General features: G+C 44.8%; 1 long non-coding RNA gene across 2 annotated transcripts in view; it reads left to right on the top strand.

The window, feature by feature from the left end:
* Nucleotides 1-8,041, top strand: part of LOC108544423 (uncharacterized) — a 29,602-nt gene that overhangs the window by 18,797 nt on the left and 2,764 nt on the right. Inside the window, exon 3 of one of the 2 annotated variants that reach the window (XR_001889838.1) lies at nt 6,830-7,139. This is a non-coding gene — a long non-coding RNA (uncharacterized LOC108544423). Of the gene's footprint in view, nt 1-6,829; nt 7,725-8,041 lie in introns of those variants that run through there. The other variant, XR_001889837.1, reaches the window with a different exon arrangement.

Below are 8,041 nucleotides of genomic sequence, written 5' to 3'. Positions count from 1 at the left end.
TGCGGGGGGGTGGGGGGGGGGGGGGGGGGGGGGGGGGGGGGGGGGGGGGGGGGGGGGGGGCGGCGTCAAGAGCCCAGAATCTGACTGCCTGAGTTCAAGGCCTGGCTATCTCATCTGCGTGACCTCAGGCAAGTCAGTAAGCATTCTTTGTTTTCTTATCTGTTAATCTTAGGACATACCTATTTTAAGGATTAGATTTGTTGGAGAATTCTTTCCCCCGAGCCTAGTTACAATAAGTGCTAAATAAATGTCTATTATTATTAGTGGTAGTACAAGTAGTAATATTATGATTTCATCATAAATGAAATTAGCTGTTATTAATTACAAAAAATCAGGCAGAAACATGGTTAAAGGCCCTTATTAACTCATGCTATTAAGCCATAAATCCCCGAGTTTTTTATTTTATTTTGTTTTGTTTTTTATATACATACCCAAAGCATCACTGTTAGGCTATACCCTGAAGCAGTGTCAGTCTTTTAAAAACATGAACAAGACCGGCGCGGTGGCTCAAGTCTGTAATCCCAGCACTTTGGGAGGCCGAGACGGGCGGATCACGAGGTCAGGAGATCAAGACCATCCTGGCTAACCCGGTGAAACCCCGTCTCTACTAAAAAATACAAAAAACTAGCCAGGTGAGGTGGCGGGCGCCTGTAGTCCCAGCTACTTGGGAGGCCGAGGCAGGAGAATGGTGTAAACCTGGGAGGCGGAGCTTGCAGTGAGCTGAGAACTGGCCACTGCACTCCCACTCCAGGCTGGGCATCAGAGCGAGACTCTGTCTCAAAAAAAATAAAAAAATAAAAAAATAAAAACATGAACAAATAATCATCTTTGTGTGGACTTTTAGGGTAATCAAATCTTCCTTTCCAGAGTCCTGTTAGAGCGAACATGCCCTCTTTCTTATAAAGGATTTTAAAGTCATTGTTGGGGCTCAGAAACTGATACCCCAAAATATAATGCAATGACATGCTTAGCTGAAGAAAAAGCAGAAGAAGCCTCAAGGTCCTCCCCTACCTAAGATCCAGACCTACCAGGAGAACACTTGCTTTTTCTTACCCTCCCTGTAAGACCAAGAACGTAACCACCCCTGAACAGACCCTTTCACTGTCAAAGAAAACTATTTACAAATCTTCCTTGGGATCCATGCCTTCTCACTAGTAATTCTTCAACAGAATTCCTCTTTTCCTCCCTTCCATAATCTGTTTTCCAGGATGATATATATGCTTCTGAATCTCACTGGTGGATGATTGGTCCCCTGTATACATGTTAAATAATAAAGGCTCCCTTGTATACATGTTAAATACATTTGTATTCCCTTTTTCCTATGAATTGTGCTCATGTCAGTGATTTTTGAACCTCAGCAGAGTGTGAGGCCCCTACTTCAAGCTCTGATGCTCAGGGCAGGGCTTAGTGTCGGAAGGAACTAGGACACCAAGTGGCCTGCGTTTTCAGTCTCTCTTCCATGCAGCATGATCTGAGAGATACACTGGCTTTGGCAGCTGTCTCTTTCCTTCCTCCTCCCTTCCTTTCTTCCTTCCCTCTCTCCCCGTCTTTCTTTTTTCTCTGTTTGTTATGTTTTTGCTTCTTATGATTATTCCCGTCTTTGAAAGAGGAAGCGCTAACGGAAAAGGGCCAGTAGCCCATTTTCATGCCCACTAGTCTGCCCTGACTCTAAGGGGTACACCAGGGTGCTTGTTGAGATTCCTCACAACATCCCTTAGGCCACAAATAGCTCCGTGTTTGTGAATTGCTCTTTCTGGGTTTTTAACCACATTTTAATCTTTATATTCAGCCCTGGGATGGTTCAACCTTGAGCCTTTGTCACTTGGTCTTCTTTCCCTGACTAGATGACTTGAAGGAGACTTCTCAGTCATTTTAGATAAAATGACTCACGCCTGTAATCCCAGCACTTTTGGAGGCCAAGGCGGGCTGATCATGAGGTCAGGAGTTCGAGACCAGCCTGACCAACATGGTGAAATTCTGTCTCTACTACCAGTCTTTACCAAAAATACAAAAATTAGCCAGGCATGGTGGTGCGCACCTGTAATCCCAGCTACTCAGGAGGCTGAGGCAGGAGAATCGCTTGAACCTGGGAGGCGGAGCTTGCAGGGAGCCGAGATTGCACCACTGCACCCCAGGCTGGGCAATAGAACGAGACTCCATCTCAAAAAAAATCTAGGAGATTTCAAGGGAATATTCTCTAGTAGAGTAGTAGAATTTCCCATAATGTAGTATTCTGCAGTCAAAGATATTTGGAATTGCTGGTTAGAATAAACTTTTTTTTGGATTGTAAAACATGCAAAATCTCTAATTTTTGTTTGTTTGTTTGAGATGGAATCTTGCTCTGTTGCCTAGGCTGGAGTGCAGTGGTGTGATCTCGGCTCACTGCAAGCTCCGCCTCCTGGGTTCACGCCATTCTCCTGCCTCAGCCTCCCAAGTAGCTGGGACTACAGGCGCCCGCCACCACGCCTGGCTAATTTTTTCTATTTTAGTAGAGACGGGGTTTCACCATGTTAGCCAGGATGGTCTCGATCTCCTGACCTTGTGATCTGCCCGCCTCTGCCTGCCAAAGTGCTGGGATTACAGGCTTGAGCCACTGAGCTCGGCCAAAATCTTTAATAGATTAATATTGAGAAATAAAATTCTAAAGGTCTCCAACTGACTGAACAAATGCCATCTTGGTCAAGAAGACTCCAGAGAAACCTTGGATGTTGAATTCCCAGCCCTGATGGGATGGGAGGCCAGGCAACTACTCATTACACCCCTCCCCTCGTCTGTCATTAGGCATTCTTCCTAAGGGCTAACCAGAAACCAGCCCTTCCAAAAGACCTACGTTGCTGATTTCAACCAACTGCCTGACTGCTGCCTTTTCCTTTTGTGCTTTCCATGTAGGGACTGACCTGCATTCCTTCCAGGTAAGAGACCACCAATCATGGAGTGGTTTTGCCATTTTGCTAAGTATGTGCAGGGAGGATTTTCATGTCCTGTACTTCACCTTTTGCAGTCAGAGTACTGAAAACTTCACGTTTCAGATTGTGCTAATGCTGCTCCCCCCACCTTTTTTTTTTTTGAGATGGGGGTCTCACTCTATTGCCCAGGATGGAGCACAGTCGTGCAATCTCAGCTTACTGTAGCCTCCACCTTTCAGGTTCAAGCCATCCTACCACATTAGCCTCCTGAGTAGCTGAGACTGCAGGCGCAGGCCACCACATCTGGCTAATTTTTGTATTTTTTGTAGGCCCAGACTGGTCTTGAGCTTGTGGGCTCAAATGATCTGCCCACCTTGGCCTCCCAAAGTGCTAGGATTACAGGTATGAGCCACCATGCTCAGCCTGGGCATGGGATTCATTGAGAGGCATGAAGCTCAACTGCACATATGCATATTTCTCCTTTCATAAATCTTAATGGCTCCTCCTCCAGCTTATTGAATTTCAGTGTGTTGGCCACCCTGCTGAGCATAAATCACTATCTCATTCTTCCCACCATGGAAGTGTCTGTTTCTGGCTTCTGGGTGGAGACTACACTTCCCAGCCTATATCAGAATGGCCACTCTGCAGGTTGCAACCCTTTGTGAGAGATAAATCTCACCTTTCCAAATTTATGAACCTCATCAGTCTTCAGTTGACAATATGCATTGTAAATCTGCCAAAGATTAAACTATAATTTACAATAATTCATACACACACATGTAAAATGAGAGAGAGCACACATCAGAGGACAGTTTTCATTGAACACTATTTGGGAAATGAAGTTCTAAACAATGGAATATCCCAAAACCATTAAAAAATATGCAATGGGCTTATACGTGATTTCTTAGAAGACTGTTTATGCTATATCAGGTAAAAATGCAAATCGCTAAAAAATATATATAAGTTATTTCCATTAGAAAAATAGCAGTCAGGCAAATGTAAATACTTGGATGTAGTTATACCTCATAGGCATAGAAAGAAGCTGGAGTTCTGTCTATTACAGTGGAATTATGACTCCCCTTGCAGTGGGAGGGTGTATTAGTTATTCTCACTTTCCTATAAAAAATACCTGAGACTGGGTAATTTATAAAGAAAAGAAGTTTAATTGGCTCAAAGTTCCTCAGGCTGTACTGAAAGCATGATGCTGGCATCTGCTCGGCTTCTGGGGAGACCTCAGGAAGCTTACAAACGTGGTGGAAGGCAAAGGGGAGGTGAACACTTCACATGGCTGGAGAAGGAGCAAGAGAGAGGGGGAGGAGCCGTACACTTTTTAATTTTTTTATTATTTTTTATTTTTTTGAGACAGAGTCTTGCTCTGTCACCCAGGCTGGAGTGCAGTGGCGCCATCTGGGCTCACTGCAACCTCTGTCTCCTGGGTTCAAGCGAGTCTCCTGCCTTAGCCTCCCAAGTAGCTGGGACTACAGGCACGTGCCACTATGCCAGGCTAATTTTTTGTATTTTTAGTAGAGACAGAGTTTTACTGTGTTAGCCAGGACAGTCTCAAACTCCTGACCTCATGATCTGCCTGCCTTGGCCTCCCAAAATGCTGGGATTACAGGTGTGAGCCACCACACCTGGCTGCCCACACTTTTAAACAACCAGATCTCATGAGAACTCTCTCACCTCACTATACAGTACCAAGGAGACATGGTGCTAAATAATTCATGAGAACTCCATCACCATGATCCAATCACCTTCCACCAGGTCCCACCTCCAACACTGGGGATTAGACCTGTACATGAGATTTGGGTGGAGACACAGATCCAAACCATATCGAAGGGTAAATGGAGTGGTGGGAGAAAGGAGATAACTTATTTTATAGAAATTTTAAACTAGCGAAATTATGATTTTACTCAATTTTTTGAGGGCTTTCTTTATTTTTTAAAAGTAGAAATCTTAAAAATCTCAATGAACATATCTAGTAGAAGTCCTTGCTCACTGTACCTTTAAGCTTCTGCTAATACAGAGGATTGAGGTGAATTGAAAAAAATACATGAACCCAGTGTTGGAGCTTTGGGCCTTATTTTTATCATGAGGAATGTTTGTCTGTCACTTAAATTTGGCCATTAGTGTTAGTTTCCCGAAAGAAAAAAAATCTACCTCTCTCAGCTTTCCAATTTTGGGCAAGAATGTTCGCTGAAGATAAATGCATAAGGGAATAAATGAAGAATAGGTGTTCATGGTTGACACCTAATTGCTACAGAGTTGGGGAGTAGAAAAATGAGAATGTCTGTAAGGAATTGCTTTCTTCTTCCCCCATCTTCCTACCTCACATCAGCCGAAATGGAACAAGTTGTTGGCTTTCTTTCTTAACTGTACCAGGGAGATGTTTTAATAATTCTTTGTTGGCAAGCTCCTGGTACCTCCAATATGTTTCCCCTATCAGCCAGTTTTGTGTCCCTTGTTCATAGAATTGTTGCTGTCTTTCAAGAAATGGGAACACTGTTACAGTTAAGTAATAAAGAGATAATGTTGGGTAACAGATGTATGTGGAACAAAGAGCTAGAAAGATTTCATGATATCCAGTGAGTTATGACTATAATAATGTTTTCTATTTGAAACAAAGAAAACTGGTAGCAGGTTCTGTCACAGACTTTTACTCCCTTACTTGTCTTTCTGCTATGAGGTGTCTGATTCCTGTCTCCAGTCATGACAGTGAGGCTGAAGGCTTTAGGTGGGTTGGGGTGGTGTCTTATGTTGAATTGGACCCCAAGAAAACAAAACTTGAGACAAAGATTTGAAAGTACCATCAGGGGAGTGGGCAAGTAAGATAAGAAGGAAGAAAACCAATCCAAGGTGTGTTAATGTTGCTTCCCCAGAGGCAACTGGCGCTCAGTCCTGCTGGGGACATCTGGAAGACTGTGTCCTCAGAGTTGGTATGTCCAAGAGGGGAAACTGAGTCATTTATCCTCCAACTCTCATTTCTCTTTGGCTTAGGGCTGCTCCTGGAGCATCCCTAGCACTGACCGACAGTCCTATGGGTTGGTTGGCTGAGTACTCCAGAGAAAGCCGTTAGAGGGCCCTAGGTGCTTGTAATGCATGCCTGGAAAAGAGGAGTGTCAGGGGGATCTGGACAGGGCATGGGCAGCATCTTTCATAGGTCAAATATATAAGGATGTGATGCTTTTACCTGGGCCCCAAAGTTGGACTAGCCTGTCTTCCTGTTAACATTGGAATAGAGCTTGGGGAAAGGGGAGTGAAAAATAAGGAAGAGCACAGGAGGCAAAAGAGAGATAGAAAAGGGATAAAGAAATGTGGGAGAAGGAAAAAGAGAGAGCATAAGGTAGAGAAAGCTGCAAGTGGCAGACGGTATCAGCAAAGTGTCTGGGTTTTTTTGAGACAGTCTTACTCTGTCACCCAGGCTGGAGGGCTGGAGTGCAGTGGTGTGATCTTGGCTTGGCTCACTGCAACTTTCGCCTACCGGCTTCAAGCAGTTCTCCTGCCTCAGCCTCCAGAATAGCTGGCACCTACCACCATGCCAGCTAATTTTTTTTGTAGTTTTAGTAGAGACGGGATTTCACCAAGTTGGCCAGGCTGGTAGAAAGGTGTCTTTGTACTGCAGGTCAAGGGCATTGTCTACATGTGTGCTTATTCACAGGATAATGCAAATAGGTGGAGACACAATGGAGTGAAGACAATGCTTGCAATAGAAGTAGTTGCTGCCACTTAAAAAGAACTGGGCCCCATGTAGGCTGTTTCACAAACATTCAGTAACTGTAATTTTCATAAGGGACATGCAACTTAGGTATCATTGCCCTATTTTGCAGATGAGCATCTTGAGGCATAGAGAAGTTAAGTGATTTGTAAGCTGCCACTTGTAAGTATCAGAACCAGCTCCAAAATCCATGTTTTTCCCCCTACAGAATGTTACACAACTCAGAATCACCAAGAAGAAAAACCAAAACTGAACTTGGAGTAAGGGCAGACATTGTCTGAGTATCCTCGACATTGTATCTCCGGCTTTGACACAGGGACGTGACCAGTGTGATTTGGCAAGTTGTGTTGAGTTGGTATCAATTCCCGGGCCACCAAGGATGGAAGCACTTTGCACAGATTCGGCCTTGTTTTGCCTTCCAGGATGCCATACACTGTGGCCGGCCCCTCAGTTTCCTGTACAGAGTCCAGCTCCTTGAGGATTGCAAACCCCGAGGACAGCTGATGATCTCATTCTTGGTGTGGAGAACATCCTTGCTTTTCTCATTATGGAAGCAACCTCACCAGCAGTAAATGATGACTGCACCTAACTGTTTTGGGGGGCACCTATACTCTTAGGAATAACTGATGTCTTAGGGCAGGTTCCCTGAAAGCAGAGCCTGATAAGAAATTCTTGTGTAAGTTATTCAGTGGGAGAGAGTGCTCAGAAGACTCCTGTAAGGGAGTGAGGGAAGGAGGACATGCAGGGAAAAGCTAGGTGAAGATGAGGTCTCAGCTGGAGATAGCTTCAGCTTGATCCCACAGGAAGCTCCAGAGCATGAACTGCACTCGAATGAGGGCCAGTTTGAGGCAATGGGGCTGACCATTTTTACATCCCTGCTAATTGGTTTCCAAGGTCTGCCACACAGTGGGTGGGAACTTTGTGTGTGAAGGGCTCTTGTTTGATCAAAGGTAATTTCTTCGAGGGGCCACTGGAGGACGGCAAGCTTGGGGGTGCACTGGCCAGTAAAGGCCATCTGTGTAGGGCACTAAGAACATCTACTTCAGTTGGATGACAATATTTCCAGTGAGGATGGGGAGCAAAGTCCTGTATGAGCAAAGTAAGAAAGACGACTGGCCGGGCACGGTGGCTCACGCCTGTAATCCCAACACTTTGGGAGGCTGAGGTGGGTGAATCGTGAGGTCAGGAGTTCAAGACCAGCCTGGCCAATATTGTGAAACTCTATCTCTACTAAAAATACAAAAATTAGCCAGGTGCGGTGGCGAGTGCCTGTAATCCCAGCTACTCTGGAGGCTGAGGCAGAAGAATCACTTGAACCTGGGTGGCAGAGGTTGCAGTGAGCCAAGATCATGCCAGTAAACTGCAGCCTGGGAGACAGAGTGAGACTCCATCTCAAAAAAAAAAAAAAAAAAAAAAAAAA

The sequence above is a fragment of the Rhinopithecus bieti genome, unplaced genomic scaffold (assembly GCF_001698545.2).
Source record: "Rhinopithecus bieti isolate Rb0 unplaced genomic scaffold, ASM169854v2 scaffold_25396, whole genome shotgun sequence".
NCBI classification, from domain to species: domain Eukaryota; kingdom Metazoa; phylum Chordata; class Mammalia; order Primates; family Cercopithecidae; genus Rhinopithecus; species Rhinopithecus bieti.
The sequence above is the reverse complement of the archived record's forward strand: the minus strand, read 5'-3'. Positions and strand labels throughout refer to the sequence as shown.